General features: G+C 40.0%; 1 long non-coding RNA gene across 2 annotated transcripts in view; it reads right to left on the reverse strand.

Moving 5' to 3' along the window:
- Window positions 1–5840: 5840 nt before the first annotated feature.
- The window catches only part of LOC106782543 (uncharacterized), a 64775-nt gene continuing 53324 nt past the window's right edge, over window positions 5841–17291 (reverse strand). For both annotated transcript variants that reach the window (XR_011432142.1, XR_011432145.1), the window contains one exon: window positions 5841–6343. This is a non-coding gene — a long non-coding RNA (uncharacterized lncRNA). The remainder of the gene's footprint in view (window positions 6344–17291) is intronic.

The raw sequence follows: 17291 nt of genomic DNA on the forward strand, positions 1-17291 counted from the left end.
TTTGTTTGTTAACAGGAAGTCAAGGGAATTAAGTGAATCTTCTCTTTCTGCAAATCATAGTTTTCCAGACCATTTTCTTGCTAAAGAGGTCAAGAAAGTGGCCTCTACCCTCTCCTACCCTGGAGGCCTCACAGGTTTGAGTTAGAGGTGAATGGTTACAATAAAACATGATTTCAGGCACGTGATAGATTGAATTAGTGGCCCAAACTCTTCGCCCTCAAAAGAAAAAGGAGGAGGAGAAAGGGGAGGAGGAAGATAAGAGAAAGAGAAGAAGAAATTAGCTCACTCATCTAAGAAGGCTGAGATGGGGAGTAGACCTTAAGCTTGAAGCAGAGTAACCCAGAAGAGCCCGGTGCACATGAGCCAACCCCCAGGGGGCCGCAGACTTGTGAGAAATAGATGCTTATGGTTATATGCCTGTGAGAGTTGTTTGTTACACAGCATTATTGTGGCAAGAGCCAACTGATTCAAGATGGAAGTTGTGCTACATCAGTTTAATATTTGTAAAATATTATTTCTGTCACATTCTCACAGTTTTTAGGTCACGAAGGCCCTGGTGTGTTCACTCTGCAATAGGCTATTCACTCAAAAGTTACCACCACAGAATGAACTTAATCTTAAAATACCATTGTCATCTTAGCATTTAACCTCTACAAATGACGTACATCATCATTTTAGGATTTTAACCTGTAGAATTAGGAAGGATCTTCTAATTTAGGTGAAGAAGGATGAACTGAAGTCTGCAAATGAAAAAGAGAAAGAACTAGACTAATTCATTCATGCACAGGGCACAAACAAGTACACGATTTCAGGAAATTTAATAATTTAGATGTAATTTTTAATAAGCTCTCTCTGTTTTAACTGAATCCACACCTTCTGGAATTTTGATTTAATTGTTCTGGAATGGGGACTCACCACTGGTATTTTTTTGGTTTTTCTCTGGTGATTCTAAGGTACAGCCAGAGTTGAGACGTCAGCGAGGAAGATCAGGTTTGTATTCACTTGGCCATTTTCTTTCCTGGACGCCATTGAATGTACTAATTCATTTCAGCTGTTTTCCTTTTGGTCTCTCTAAGCTCATCTACTTTCTAAACCAATATTCCTTTCTAAATTTTTAGGAAGAATTGTATTTGGTTGTCTGTGTTATTTACAAGCTCAACCAATCTCGAAATTTAAAATCACAAATACAAGAGAAAGGAATCTTCTCCAACTAACAGGTGAGGTGATAGAGTTAACAATTGTAGTAGATAAAAATAACTTCCAAATTATAGCCCCAGGTTCTTTTACTATTTAAGTTGCTTTTCTAAATGTCCTAAATTTAGCAAGCACTATAGCATTTCCTTGGCATTTTGGTAATATTGACAAATCCTGAATTCTTTCATATCAAACACTGACAATAACTCTTCTAGATACCTCTAATTTTCAGGAATCCAATCACACAAAGCCGAGGGTAATCGGAGCATCTGTTCCTCCTCACCAGATTTTGGCTTTTAATCATGTATGAAATCACCTTTAATGTAACGCAATCAACCAGTAGAGTATGTTTAGTGATGGGATTGAAAGTTCAAAAAATGTAACCCCACTCCCTCTGGTGGCGTAATCTCCAAATATCTATTGGATTCACAATTTGGTTAAAATGTTCAAAATGGATTGGGACTCATTTATAGTTAGTCTCCTTTTCACCCAGAGGTGCTGACAGTACACCATCCCTCCAGAGGAGATATTCTAGTGCTACGAGTTTCAAAAAATCCATGACGAAAGAAGCAGCCACTTCTTGTCATAGTCCTTAATGTCTCACATGCATCATGCCGAGGTATACAAAGAGAACCTAAGACAGATCTAAGCACCCGTTGTTTACCTTGGCAAATCAGAAATGCGGTTCTTAAAGTTTTAAGACTTTATACAAAGATAGCTTTGTTGTTATGACCAGTATAAAACAAAAAATCATAACTATGCCCTATGGCATAAACTCTCCAGGTTCATGGAAACAGTTATTAAATGATTGATCAAGTTACAGCAAAACACAGAAGGTGAATTCCGTGTTGAAAACCTCTCCTTTCTCCATGCGTTGGTAAGGATGTCATAAACGGTAGGAATACCGAAGATTTTCCAAAGGATACAATTGCACATAACAACATGTTTTCTGAAAAAGAGCTCATTACATATTCATATTGGTTTTTATTACTTTGCAATATTTTTTTTCCATCAGAAGATATTTCATGCCTACAATATACACAGGCACAGTGGCCTAAGGAGAGAGCTACAGCATCTTCTGCCCACAAACACAGGTTACGATCCTTTTCTATTTGTATGAAAGTCAATATCATGCAATAGTTGAAGCGTAGACTCTGGACCCTGCCTGCCCAACTCAGCAAATTACTAGCTATGTCACCCTGGGCAGGTTTGTCGAACCACACCATGCCTTTGTAATGCAGGTAGCACATTACAGGTACCGAACGTTCTCACTCATGGGGTTGTTGTGAGGTATAAATAAGTTTGCATATGGAAGACGCCCTGAGCAGCAGCTGACACAGAATAAGTGCCATACAGGTGTTCACTAGTATTGTTGATGCTTGACTGAATAACAGAACTATAAATATGTATAGTCTTAGCTTCAGTCAAACTGGACTTCTCTCAGTTGTTTAAATAAAACATATTTTCTCCAGCCTTAGGATCCTTTCACATGTTATTCTCTTTTCCCTACACTGTCCAATACGGTAGCCACTAGCCACATGTGGGAAGACAAACGCGAATGAATTAAATTAAATGAAATTTAAAAGTCAGTTCATCAGTTGCACTGGCCACATTTAAGAGATTCATTGCCATAGGTGGTAAGTGGCTATTAGGTTGGACAGAACTGACAGGACGTTTCCATCACCTCAGAAAGTTCTGTTGAACAGTGCTGTTCTAATCTTCTCCCACTGTTTATCCCTTCCTCCTATTCAGCCTTTATTTGCTGCTTGTTGAGCACTTCCTCAATGAAAGTGAGGAAACTTCCCTCACCCTAAGTCAACCTTAGGTCTCCCGCTATCTTTATACAGCCTTCTGGATTTTTCCTTCAAAACACTCCTTATAGTTGTAAATTTTTTTCTTTTTTTTTCTTTTCTTCTTTTTTTGAGGAAGATTAGCCCTGAGCTAACTACTGCCAATCCTCCTCTTTTTGCTGAGGAAGACTGGCTTTGAGCTAACATCCATGCCCATGTTCCTTTCCCTTATACATGGGACACCTACCACAGCATGGCTATTGCCAAACGGTGCCACGTCCACACCCAGGATCCGAACCAGCGAACCCCGGGCCACCGAGAAGCAGAACGTGTGAACTTAACCACTGCACCAGCGGGCCGGCCCCTAGTTGTAAATATTTTTAATGAAGTGTTTTCCAAGTAGGCTGTAAGGAGTTTGAAAAGGGGGATTATGTAGGCACTTAGTAAGCACCCAATAAATATTTGTTGACTGACTGACTGTGAGAAGAAATTTACAAAATTTTAAAATATTTTTAATAACCAACATCTGCTTATTGTGTGCCAGGCACTATTCCCAGCACTTTACATGCTTTAACTCACTTAATTTTAACAACTCCATGAGGTCAGTGCATGTGAGCTGTCTATTGTTGCATAACAGGTCACCACAAACAGAGTGGCTTAAAATAAGAACTGTGTATCAACTCACAGTTTCTGTGGTCAGCAGTCCAGGCGTAGCTCACTGAGTCCTGGTCAGAGTCTCACACGCTGTGGTCTGTGTTCTCATTTGGAGGCTTAACTGGGGAAGAACCTGCTTCCAGTTCACTCAGGTTGTTGGCAGAATCTTTCCCAGGATTTATCAGAGTGGGCAACATCCTAAATGAGATCAATCTCTGCCCTAAGCTTACATGTGGATTTTTAAAGGTCAACATCTTAACATAACTCAGAGGTAGAAGATAACACTTTATTCCTGGAGGCATCCTCTAGATAGCAGGAAAGACATAGGAAGAAAGAGGAAATTAATGTATTTTCCCACTATTCTCCTTCCCCTTACCAAACTCGTCAGGGAGTCCTCCCAAAGAATTTAACCCTTACCTTATTAAGAAAAAAAATGTAATTTCAAAGCTCCTGCTGGTTCTTTGTATAGCTGGAGGTAGAGGCCTGTGTATAAGCCCTCATCTTTTAACAAAGCTCTTATTAAGCTTTTGACCACACAAAAGCAGGCCAAGGAAATAGTTTGGGGTGGAGAAGGGAGGTATGGAAAGCTAAGTTACTAGGCATAACAAAGAAATAGTGAATGGGTGTTGCAGGTTCGTGTAGGAAGTGAGGAGAAGCAAAGAGGGAGAACCCGTAACAAGGTGAGGAAGCCAGAAAAAACATTCCCTATGGTAAATGGTCAAGCATTTAAGAATAGTACTGTTCTTTAGTAGCTCCTTGTTTTTCCATTTTTAGTGTTACCCTGTGCCGTGCTGTGCTATACTTTCCCTCTGTTACCCAAAAACCATTGCTAAAAGTCTGTACACACAGCTGCCTTCAGTTAGGGACTCTGTGGTTAATTTAGGGATACAGCAGTAAGGGAAATTATAATTTCCCTGAGGGACCAGCACTGCAGGGCGGGTTTACATGGAGGGAGGGCCCACAGTCCTGTCGTTCTGAGCAGAAACCAGGGCAGCACTGAGAAAGATGGCTAAGGGCCAGGTAGCAACCCAGTGGAACTGACAATACCTTTCATCAAGTACGATAGAGGAAGGTGACTCTTGAAGGGTGACAGGCAGACTCTTGGGCTCTATTCAGACTCTCCAGGGCCAGGATGCTTTCCCCACACTTTATGTGGGAGAGTCATGCTGGGACAACCGTTCTGCTGGGAGTCAGGTAATACACACTCTTCTCTGCAGCTGTCCCACAGAACTGGAGAAGTGGGGTGCTGTGCCATCACCTTCGGAATTGTGCTGTCTGCTAAGACTGAAGACTGGGAAACAGAACTCCTCATTGCCCTCTGCTGGGCAGCCTCTCTGTGAGTGACAGACGTGGCTTTCACAAATGTCACTTTGAAGGATGAGCATCCCATCGTCTCAATGAGCAGTTACATAGTGATCAGAGAGCTGCAAGCTTGGGTCCCTTTTCTCTCCAGCTGTCAAGGGAACGGCTGCTTACAGAGCTCCATGAGCAGAATCCATCCAGGAAAGTGTAAGGCAAAGGAAGGATGAGCAGAGCTGCTGTCAGCCTGTGCACAGCCTCTTCTGGGCATTATTATTAAGGGGGAACCTCGACACATCACCTTCTCTAGAGTGATACAAAGTCATGGCTAACTATGCAAAGTTTGCAGTTGCCTGCTTCTTGGGTGTCAGCTGACAGCAACACACACACACATGCGCACACACACACACATGCTCCAGAAAATTTCCCTGCAGTAAACCATGGCAATAGAGATGCCAATGGTGCAGATTTCTTGTCCGAAGAGACACAGTAGCTTCTGGCATCTCAGTTAAACTCTCTAAAAAGTCCTCCATGGAATTTTTATTTGTAGGAGATATATGCTCTGCTCAATTAACCTCACTGTAGACGTTATTACCATCTCTTTTCATACTTACTCAAGACAGAGTCTGAGCCAAGAAGGATCTCCAAGAAGGATTATAGCATATAGAAAAACTTATTGTAAAGCCAAATATAAATAATTTGGAGACTGCATATGCTTTTCTTTCTTACATTCAGAAAATACTAACTGAATATGTGCCCTGAGCCAGCCCTGGTGCTGGTCCCTGGGATGATAGTGTTGAACAAGACAGACAAGTTGCCTGCACCAAATTTACATTCTGTTGAGATGTTTGAAATAATCAATCACTCTGCTTTTTTCTGCACGAGGTTTCAATCTAGACCAAATTTAAGATAGTCCAACCATTTATTTAAGCAGCCAGACTGGAGCTGCCCTAGATAAACTATTTGGCTTCCTGAGGCAATTTGTCAGTGGCTCCCAGAAACTACAGTCAACATGGATAAGCAAGCAGAATCCCTAATACTGCCAGGTGATGCTGCAGCCAGGCGGGCTCAGCTCCCAGTACCAGGTGTCGGGATCAGCAAGGACGGGGCCATGGGGAAGCTCGAGCCGTCTTGGCTGATGCTAACTAGGGTGGACAGCAGAGACAGTTGAAGCACTCCCTGCAGCACAGCTTCAAGCCATGTGACCCAGCTGGTCAGGACCACAGTAACAGGGGAGGTTGGCCTGCGGCCATCTCCGCTGGTGATTCATGTTCTGCAGACGCGCTGGTCAGGCAAGGATGCTCCAGGCAGAACAGCTCATCACTGGGCAGCCTCTTCAGTCACAGCAAGTCACAGGACACCTTCACGTTTATCCAGTGGGGAAGGAGCTCCTGGCCATAACAGTGCTGATGGTAAGACAAATACAAAAGACACAGGCATAAGACACATGAGGATATTTGTGTGCTTATTACAGTTATCTTGGTACAAATTGTGTCATACATTTTAAAATGTCTTTTATTAAAATGAATGTCTTTGTTATAAGGAGAATATGTACTCTGTTGTCATTAATACCATTCCTTGTCTGCTATTGCCGGGTCTATGTTATCGGCTTCCTCATTCATTCATTCATCTGACAAACGTTCATTGAGCCATTACATTTGCAGGGCCCTAGGGATACAGTGGTGAGCAACACAGACACAAGTCCTGCCCTTGTAAAGTTTGCAGTCAGGTGAGCTGGATGATAATGTAGATTCCTGTTCAGCAAATAGTCACTCCCTGCCTCCTCCCACTATGGGTACAGTATCCTCCTCTGTCCCCATTGACATTGGACATGGCCCTGTGACTTGTTTTAACCAAAAGAATGTTGGCAGATGAGATGTGAACAGAGAGGTCTTCAACATGCTTGCCTCTTCACTCCTGCCCTTCTTCATAAGAACATGCTCTGGGCAGCCACTGCCAAGGAGGATGACAGGACACATGGGGCAGATAGGAACCCACCCACACGCTGCGGTCAAGCCCGGGTGACCAAGAGCTAAAAGGCTATTGGTCACCCGGGCTTGACTCCAAGCTAGGCTAATGTCGGCCTAGCTAAGCTGAATCAGCTGACTGGTCGACCTTCAGAACCGTGAGCGTGAGAGTAAGCACTGGTTTTTGTAAGCTTCTGAGTTTGGGGAGGTTTGCTGCACAGCGTAATTATGGCAATAACTCTCTAACACAGAGCCAAACAAAGCAAGAAAATTTCCAACATTTTGAAAGTTTGATTATAATGTGCTATTTATTTTCTATGAAAGAAAAATTATATCCCAGCAGAGACATTTTGGAAAACATCAAGTTTCTTACTCTGTCTGTGGGGTTATGACCCACTCTCCTAGTGCCACATCTGCATAGGGGCTTCGTTCACCATTATCCCTTTTCCTGGGTGGGAATAAAAGGGAGTCTGGGTCTCCCTGAAAAACTCACGCACAAGCTCTTCTTCCCAATGCACTCACCATTGTATGCCTAATTGTGTGGATTCCTATTTTAAGCAAGTTGTGAACAAATTAGAGGATATTTAGAAAAGTATGGAAAACGTTATCAAAGGCCTTGTAACTAATGCATGAAGCTGTGGGAAAGCAGAGTGTTCGGCTCATGATAGAGACTCTGTAAATATTGGTGATTGATGTTAGCAGAGAAAAATTGGAGGAGCAAGATAGCTCTTCCAAGAATATGAATGTAGTCTTCCCAAAAATACAAATTTAAATATATTGACATACTCTTTCTGCTTCTGCACTAAGGCTCAAACAAAACTAAGCCAGCTCTTTGTAGAAGGGTAGTTTTAGGTTAGATGCAGGAGAAAAAAAAAGTCAATGGAAACAGGTTTCTAGGGAAAGCTGGAAACCTGCTCTCGCAAACTACTTTAACATGAGGAGAAGCTGGGGATGTTGGGGCCTGGCCAGAGTCAGAGGAAGGTGCGAAATCACTGTTGCCCAGTATTTCCATATTGCAGATCCCTCTGATGCGGTGAAAACCCCATAGACCACATCCCCTGTTAATTCCTGTAAGCATCAAAAAAGATTTTAGTTTTTTCTTTTAATTTTTATTTTTATAGCAGTAACAATGGATTGTAACATTATATAACTTTCAGATGTACATCATGATACATTTTGAATTCTGTGTAGATTATATCATGTTCACCACCCAAAGACTAATTACAATCCATCACCACACATGTGAGCCTAATCACCCCTTTCGCCCTCCTCCCTGCCCCCTTCCCCTCTGGCAACCACCAATCCAATCTCTGCCTCTATGTGTTTGTTTGTTGTCGTTTTTATCTTCTACTTATGAATGAGATCGTATGGTATTTGACTCTCTCCCTCCGACTTATTTCACTTAGCATAATAGCCTAAAGGTCCATCCATGTTGTCACTAATGGCCGGATTTCATCATTTCTTATGGCTGAGTAGTATTCCATTGTGTATAAATACCACATCTTTATTCATTCATCCCTTGATGGGCACCTAGGTTGCTTTCAAGTCTTGGCTATTGTGAGTAATGCTGTGATGAGCATAGGGAGGCATGTATCTTTATGCATTTGTGCTTTCAAGTTCTCTGGATAAATACCTAGCAGTGGAATAGCTGGATTATATGGTAGATCTATTCTTAATTTTCTTAGGAAACCATACTGTTTTCCAGAGCAGCTGCACCAGTTTGCACTCCCACCAGCAGTGGATGAGGGTTCCCTTTTCTGCACATCCTCTCCAACACTTGTGGTTGTTTCCTGTCTTGTTAAGTATAGCCATTCTGACAGGAGTGAGGTGATATCTCACTGTAGTTTTGATTTGCATCTTCCTGATAGCTAATGATGTTGAACATGTTTTGCTGTACCTGTTGGCCATCCGTGTATCTTCTTTGGAGAAATCTCTGTTCAGATCTTTTGCCCATTTTTTAATTGGGTTGTTGGTTTTTTGTTGTTAAGACATATGAGTTCTTTGCGTATTTTGGATATTAATCCCTTATCCAATGTATGGTTTGCAAGTATCTTCTCCCAAGTGTTAGGTTGTCTTTGCATTTTCTTGATGGTTTCCTTTGCTGTGCAGAAGCTTTTTAGTTTGATGTAGTCCCATTTGTTCATTTTTTCTTTTGTTTCCCTTGCATGGTCAGACATGGTATGAAAATATGCTGCTAAGACCGATGTCAAAGAGCGTGCTGCCTATGTTTTCTTCTAGAAGTTTCATGGTTTCAGGTCTTACATTCAAGTCTTCAGTCCAATTTGAGTTGATTTTTGTGCATGCTGTAAGGGAATGGTCTACTTTCATTCTTTTGCATGTGGCTGTCCAGTTTTCCCAACACCATTTATTGAAGAGACTCTCCTTTCTCCATCGTATGCTCTTGGCTCCCTTGTCAAAAATTAGCTGTCCATAAATGTGTGGGTTTTTTTCTGGGCTCTCGATTCTGTTCCATTGATCTGTGTGTCTATTTTTGTGCCAGTACCATGCTGTTTTGGTTACTATGGCTTTGTAGTATATTTTGAAATCAGGGAGTGTGATACCTCCAGCTTTGTTCTTTTTTCTTGTGAATCCTTCAGCCATTCAGGGTCTTTTGTTGTTCCATATAAATTTTAGGATTCTTTGTTCTATTTCTGTGAAAAATGTTGTTGGAACTTTGACAGGGATTGCAGTGAATCTATAGATTGCTTTAGGAAGTATGGACATTTTAACGGTGCTAATTCTTCTAATCCAAGAGCACGGATTATCTTTCCATTTCTTTGTGTCTTCTTTGATTTCTTTCAACAATGTTTTATAGTTTTCGGTGTACAGATCTTTCACCTCTTTGGTTAAATTTATTCCTAGGTATTTTATTCTTTTTGTTGCAATTGTAAATGGGATTGTATTCTTAATTTCTCTTTCTGCCACTTCGTTGTTAGTGTATAGAAATGCAACTGATTTTTGTATGTTGATTTTGTATCCCGTGACTTGACTCTATCCTTTTATTGTTTCTGAAAGTTTTTTAGTGGATTCTTTAGGGTTTTCTATATATGAAATCATGTCATCTGCAAAGAGTGACAGTTTCACTTCTTCTTTTCCAATGTGGATCCCTTTTATTTCTTTTTCTTGCCTGATTGCTCTGGCTAGGACTTCCAATACTATGTTAAATAAGAGTGGTGACAGTGGGCATCCTTGTCCGGTGCCTGTTCTTAGAGGGATATCTTTCAGTTTTTCTCCATTGAGAATGATATTTGCTGTGGGTTTGTCGTATATGGCCTTTATTATGTTGAGGTATTTTCCTTCTATCCCCATTTTATTTAGAGTTTTTATCATAAATGGATGCTGTATCTTGTAAAATGTTTCTTTGCATCTATTGAGAGGATCATGTGATTTTTATTCCTCATTTTGTTAATGTGGTGTATCGCGTTGATTGATTTGCAGATATCAAAAAAGATTTTTAAAAAACAACCCTAGTAGATCTACTGGGAAAATTAAAGTTACCTTTGAGATGGTATCTTTCATTTAAAAAAAAAAAGACATTCATTCACTCATTCAATAAATTTTTGTTAAGTATCTAATCTCTGCCTGGCGCTGTTTTTATTCATAATTCTGCAGTAAACTAGGCAAATCACCTGCCCTCATGGAGTTTACACTCCATCACAAGTGTGGTAGTTTTAGAGTAGAAATCTGACAAGGGGTCAGTTTTGAAAATATATAAAAAACTCACACAACTCAACAACAAAAAAGTGAAAAATGGGCAATCCCAATCGAAAAATGGGCAGAGGATATGAACAGACACTTTTCCAAAGAAGATATACAGATGACCAATAGGCACATGAAAAGATGTTCAACATCACAAATTATTAGGGAAACGCAAATCAAAACTACAATGAGATATCACCTTACACCTGTTAGAATGGCTATAATTAACAAGGTAAGAAATAACAGGTGTTGGAGAGGATGTGGAGAAAAGGGAACCCTCTTACACTGCTGGTGGGGATGAAAACTAGTGCAGCCACTATGGAAAACAGCATGGAGATGTCCCAAAAAATTAAAAATAGAAATTCCATATGATCCAGCTATTCCACTACCAGGTATTTATCTAAAGAATATGAAACCACTAATTCAAAAAGATATGTGCACCTCTATGTTCATCACAGCATTATTCACATTAGCTAAGACGTGGAAGCAAACCAAGCGCCCATCAACGGATGGCTGGATAAAGAAGTGGTGTATATATATATCTAGATATAGATACAGATATAGATGTATGCACAATGGGATACCACTCAGCCATAAAAAAGACCAAACCATGCCTTTTACAACAACATGGATGAACCTTGAGGGTATTACGTTAAGCGAAATAGGTCAGACAGAGAAAGACAAATACCATATGACTTCACTCATATGTGGAAGATAAATAAACACGTAGATAAGGAGAACAGATTAGCAGTTACCAGAGAAAGGAGAGTGGGGAGGGGTAAAAGGGGTAAAGTGGCACATATGTATGGTGATGGATAAAAACTAGACTATTAGTGGTGAAGAAAATGCAGTCTATATGGAAACTGAAACATAATAATGTACACCTGAAATTTACACAATGTTAAAAGCCAATATGACCTCAATAAAAAATAAATAAATGAGTAGAAATAATAATATAAATACAGTAAATTGGACTGAATGCTTAAGACTCTTTCTGGGTCTATAGTTCTTAGATTACTATAGAAAAGGTCTATGAATTTATAGTTTCTTGTGCATATTATAATAAAGACAAAGAGTATCCAGAGTTTTGGAAAAAACAAGAATATGATTATAGATACCATTTTCCAAAAATCCATGTGTACATTTATTATTCGTGATATTCTAAAATTTTAAGATAAAGTTAGTTTGGGAGGTATTTCTCATGTCCTTGTCTAAGTGCCTTTTCCTTCATCTTTTCATTTCTAATCAATGAGGAGCAAGATCAGGCAAATGTGGCAGGAACAGCTCATTGCAATTCCACAATGCCATATTGTCGGGAGGATCTAAGATTAAGCATGGACACCGGGCTTCTCATTCTGTGAAGAACTGTGTCTAGACACATTAGTCAATGACACTTTTGGTCTCATGAGAAGAAGAGCTTCCTCACATCCTTTCCATGCTGTCTTCCAGAGGACTCCAGGAGTGGCTCTCTGGCTGCACAGCTGCGGTCGGCGTGCAGAGGGTATGGCTGCCTATTGACCACATCCACTAACACATTACAGGCAGCTAAAAGGTGTGCTGAAAAGAATTCCACTCCTCCATCCATAGCTCCCAGAACCAGGAGAGAAACCTACCCAGCAGATGTTACAAGAACAGTTCGTTTGAAGTTTCAAAGCTGATTATAGTTATCAGTACCCAATACCTCAACTCTGGTGAGGAATTAAGCATGGATTACAATTTTTTGTTTTACATCTGAGACACAAAATGACTCGGATTAGCACCTTGGTATTAGAAGTAGTATCCACGATTGCCATTTTTCTCAAAAGTCATGAAAGTGGTCATCCTCATCCAGTGAGCCCAGTATGTAGAGGCAGGAACTCAAGGTCACCTTCCTTTCTACACAACAGCAGTGCTCTCCCTGGGCACTGCTCTGAGGTTTTAGCAGCCTGCAAACCTGCAAGGACCACATGGCTTTCTAAAACTTGACTTGCAAAACAAAAGCCAAAGATGAGTGAATAGTTTTTATTATAGGTTATATTTAGTTTATATTACCTGTTTCTTGCTTAAAAGAAAGAAAAACACCTAAACAATAGAGTTGGACATTTTTGAAGATAGAAAAAGTAGTCATGGTTTTAAACACTCTTTGTCAGGAGTTGCTGCTTACATCTCTGCCATCTGCTATGGAAACGTTCTAGAAGCTCCATGGAAGGGAGGAATTCAGGATTGTCTCCTCTCCTGAAGCTACTTTTGCAAGACACAGAAGCAACAAATTCTCTTCTAGTGCCCCATTTTGGGCAGCCCTCACTGTCTTCATGAAGCAATGGTCTGTACGTCTCTCCAGGGAAAAAGAACAATACCCAACATACACTGAGCACGTGTGATGTGTCAAGTGTTATGTATATTATCTTATTTTATCTTGACAATTATTCTCTGAGGTAGATTTGATTCTCATTTTTCAGACTGTGAAAATAAGGCTTGGAGAACCTAAGAATCTTCTCCAAGGTCGCGTAACTAGTAGGTGAAAAAGGCAGGATTCAAATCCAGGTTTATCTGTCTCCAGAGCCCATGTTCTCCATCATTGCCCCACGCTGCCTCCCAAGAAGTCATTTACCTTATTTTAGAAGCTTGATCTCCTTGGTAAAACTAGTCGAGATAACTTGTGGGCAACTCAGTCAGGCTCTTCATGTCCAAAGGCCTAACTCATAATCCATGCCCATTTCCCATCATTTATTAGAGGCCTCAGCTCTTTTCCTGGTAGCTTTTTCCCTCACAAAGGATGAGGCTATGTTGTTCCTAGCAACATGTCCATACGTGCTCTTCCCTGGACCATGAGACACTAACAGCCAACCAGCAAGCGAACCAGGCCAAGCTTTAAGGTTTCAGTCCCATCAAACTTGCTCTGTAAATGCCCTATTACTCTGCTTTTTAAAGAGCTAAATGGAGTAGGGGTGGGGGAAATGGGTGAAGGGAGTCAAAAGGTACAAATTTCCAGTTATAAAATAAATAAGTCCCGGGGATGTAACATACGGTATGGTGACTATAGTTAATAAAACTATACTGTGTGTTTGAAAGTTGCTAACAGAGTAGATCTTGGACGTTCTCAACACACGTAAAAAAACTGTAACCATGTGTGGTAATGAATGTTAACTAGACTTATTGTGATGATCATTTTACAATATATACAAATGTGAAATCATTGTATTGTATACCTGAAACTAATATAATGTTCTATGTCAATTATATCTCAATAAAAAATGGTAAATCGAAAAAAAAAGCTAAACAGGGCCTTGGGTTTAATAGGACCCTCTTCTCCATGTCAACAAAACTAAGCAACCCCCAAAGTAGGTGCTGAGTGAATTTCAATTTAAGCACATGACAGTTCAAACCTGATCCTAAACCAAAATAATCACTACGATTCTTTTTATTTTTCATGAAAATTCAAAAATATTTTGCTTTAATTTTAAATTCAAATACTTGAACACTAACATATCACACAACCACAACCTTAAATATAGTTAGAAGATATCCTTACATTAATTTGCCAAAGTTTTATTAGCCAACTCATAGGAAAATAATGAATGGAGATAGACCACATCAAGTCCCTTATACAATTTTACTCCTATCAAACAAAATAAAATAAATTAAAAATTATAAAACTCAATGGTCAGCATTAGTGTGCAAGTATATATAAGTATTTTTCAAGGTACTATTCATTGATATTATGGCAAGCCATCTGAAGTTAAATAAAAAGAGCCTTAAAACAATGCATGACTTTTGAACTGGTAATTTCACATTCCCAGAAAATAAATCAAAAGAAAGAAAGAAGTCAATTGTACAAATAGTGGCCAAACAAGAGAAGAAATGGTCCCATGGCTATTACACATATAAACACGGTAAACTTTGAAAGAGAGTTACTTAGACTCTATTAGTACCTAGACATATGAAATGACAGTAAGTGGAAAAAAAGCAGAACAAAAAGCAATGTGAAATATGTATTGTGGCTCAACTTTGCACTGGCATAGTCTCAGGATGATTTGCTGAGCTGTATAGGATTTGTGTACTTTTCTGTAAATATTTCAATAAACGAACTTCTAAAATCTATTGCTGAATTTTTACCAAATTCAGAGCAAAGCTATTTACAATCATGGAAATAAAAAATTAACTTTTCACTCACCAAAAACTAATGACAAATAAAACCAACAAGTAATTTCCATTTTTTATATGATTCCACTTGGTAAACTGAATCTGGTCATAAAGGAAAACCTCATCTTCTCGACAGGATTAGAAAAAAAATAAGAAACTATTTGAGAGTTTCAGTAGACAGATTTACCTGGCATCATCAACTAAAAAAAAAATCTTGCTATGTAAATCAGAAGCTGACCGTGTCTTCTCTTCAACACCCGTTCTAAGTAAGCAGATAAGCCTTTTATTCAACTTCACTGTCGGGTCAAATGGAAAATTACGCATTGAGGGCCTACTTTGTGCAGAGTGCCGGACTGAACACAGCTGAAAGCTCTAGAACTGCAGATGTCAGAAAGGGAGGCTCCTGGTGCCCAACAATGTCACCTGGCAGTACTGCATTTGTGGGGTCTGATTCTCAGCATTTCAAAGCAGAGCACACTGCTGTCCATATACGTGGAATTGGCCCGTTTCTCATGGATGGGATCATACGAGCCAAGCACATGACATGGCAACAAAACAAACCAATCCGTGGACCCAGAAACCCAATGCGTTGTTTTAACAATGATGTTCTTGACTGATCTGCTTCTGCTCCTATTAAGGACCCGCTTCCAGATATCGAGGCGTCTTGGAGGCCAACCAGTAATTAGAAGGTTTCTCAGTGAGAGTGCACTCAGCACCAAGGAAGGGAATCTTGAGGAGTATTTCACCCTCTTTGTGATCCCCCTGTACCTAGTGTTCTGCCACTATGGTGCAACCAATCACACTGAACAGAATTTATTAGATTATACAATTGTCTTCCTAGGAACTTCCTATGTACTCTTAAAGAACAGAAGCCGTGTCTTGGCTGCACAATAAACGTGTGTTGCATTGAAATTATTAAGTTGGACTCTCTTCATCCCAAAACGCAACCCAGACTAGTTAGAATACGAGCACTTGCCAGAGTCAATGTGCACATCTCTCTTAGAAAGGACAGAGTAAACCATTCTGGCTATGGAGTGGAGAAAAAATTAGAAGGCAAGTGGAGACGCAAGTGGACAAATTAAGGGGCTAATTGCTAATTTAGGCAAGAAACAATTGTAGATGGACAAATAATTGTTGTATATTCATATAATGGAATGGAATGGAAAACTACACAATTGAGAAAAAGAACAAACTATTGATCTATGCAACAGCATGAATGACTCTCATAGACGATGTGACAAGAAAGAAGCCAAACTCCAGATGTATACGGTATGAGTCCATTTATATGAAGTTCAAGGACAAGACCAATTTATGGTGATAAGGGTCAGAATAAGGGTTTCCTTTGAGAAGATATCAGCTGGGAGGGGGCTTGTGGGAGAATGTTCCCTTCTTAATCAGGGCAGACCCCATGGGGGTGCGTATGTATGCATACTTAAAATATGGGTGCCTTATTGTATTGTGATCATTTCCATAAACTCTTTATTTCATGTAAAAATGTTTTAAAATACTGTTGGTGGCCTGGTCTAGGGTGGTGGCAGTATGGACTGGCAGAAGCAGATAGATACTGGAAAGAGATTTGAGAGGTAAAGTCATTGAGAAGAAAAAATGAGCTAATGCCTGTAAGGTGTTTAGCACAGCACCTGGTATATAGGAAAGCTCAGCAAATGTATATTCTAATAATTGCCTGAAAAGTTCGTGAGCAGATTAAATTAACTAATGCCCATAAAGTACTTAGATCCTTGTCTGGGATATAGTAAATTTTCAATGAGTAGCAAGTTTTTTTAATTGATTAGGCTGTAACCTCTTTTCACATTCATTCTGCCTTATTAAACCCTGTTCTTCTTGGTATTATCTGGAAGATAACCCGTACCCTACGAAGGGATTCCCAGAAAATCCATTTCATCCCCTCTAATGAATTTTACTAGCCTAAGTGTACCACTATAGTATAGCTACCTACATATTGGCTCCCAAGGGATCCTAAGGAAGCCCCCTTCATCAGCTTCCCCAGGACCACTGGAGATAAAGCCACAGGAAGCTGATGCATGTAAGCTTTTACTCTCCTTCTGGTTGCTGCTTCATCATATCAGGATTGTTAGCACCATTTCTTGCAATCGTGTGTCAGGAGACTCCCTGATAGGGTTAAAGCTCCTTAGCATTGTGTAGGAAAGGACATCCCAGCACCATCTGCCAGGCCTGCAATTCTATTAAACTGTCAGCATGATAAATGACAAAGAGAAGGCATTGGAACAGGAGAAAATCTACAGTGAAGTACTGTAGTCATAAAACAAAAAGAACCAAAAAGGATTTAGGGCAAATACACAAACCATCCTTTATAATACAATTTTCACTTGCAAAGAGGGAACAGAGAGACTGAACTATAACTCCTAGGTCCAAGCACAAGGCAGTAAGACAATCAGTCATCCCTCAGCCCTGATTTGCGGGCGCAGATCAGTGATGCGTGCTCCAGCAGTTCCATCTCTGCTTCCAACCAGGTCTCTGGGGGCTCATTGAAAACACACCTTGTCCAGTTTGTGCAAGAAGATGGTATCTAGATAGCTGGTTACTC

This window comes from Equus caballus, chromosome 24 (genome assembly GCF_041296265.1).
Source record: "Equus caballus isolate H_3958 breed thoroughbred chromosome 24, TB-T2T, whole genome shotgun sequence".
Taxonomy (NCBI): domain Eukaryota; kingdom Metazoa; phylum Chordata; class Mammalia; order Perissodactyla; family Equidae; genus Equus; species Equus caballus.